This window comes from Pseudophryne corroboree, chromosome 1, assembly GCF_028390025.1.
Source record: "Pseudophryne corroboree isolate aPseCor3 chromosome 1, aPseCor3.hap2, whole genome shotgun sequence".
In the NCBI taxonomy this organism is placed as follows: Eukaryota; Metazoa; Chordata; class Amphibia; order Anura; family Myobatrachidae; genus Pseudophryne; species Pseudophryne corroboree.
Genome location: NC_086444.1, coordinates 1,086,960,351 through 1,086,960,797, shown reverse-complemented (window position 1 = coordinate 1,086,960,797; position 447 = coordinate 1,086,960,351).

Genomic DNA, 447 nt, shown 5'->3' with positions numbered 1-447 from the left:
GCGTTTGATGTAAACCATGGTAGTACAGTATTTTATGATTGAGAACTGTATATGTATGCCAAATTTACTATGCCACAAGTCGGAAACGTAGTTTGTTTTATTTTTATTTTGTGTAGATATTATAGTAAACCGTGCACATAATGAATTTGGAACAAGTACAGGAATACTTATACTTCCTTTGCAAACGCCATGGCAGCCATTCATGATTGGGTTAAAACCTTAGACATTTCATTAGAAATAGGGAAAACAAACAATACCAGAAGAGAATCAGGGCCGTATACAATTAGGTGCGTGATTTTTACGGTAAAAATTACCACTGGCATCGCAACAGTTTTTCATTAACACGTGTCTGCGCATTTCCGATACTTACGCAATCTAATTGAAAAATAATGGTTGCGATAATTTTTACTGCAAAACCCACATAAAAATGTAAACATTTTTATAGAA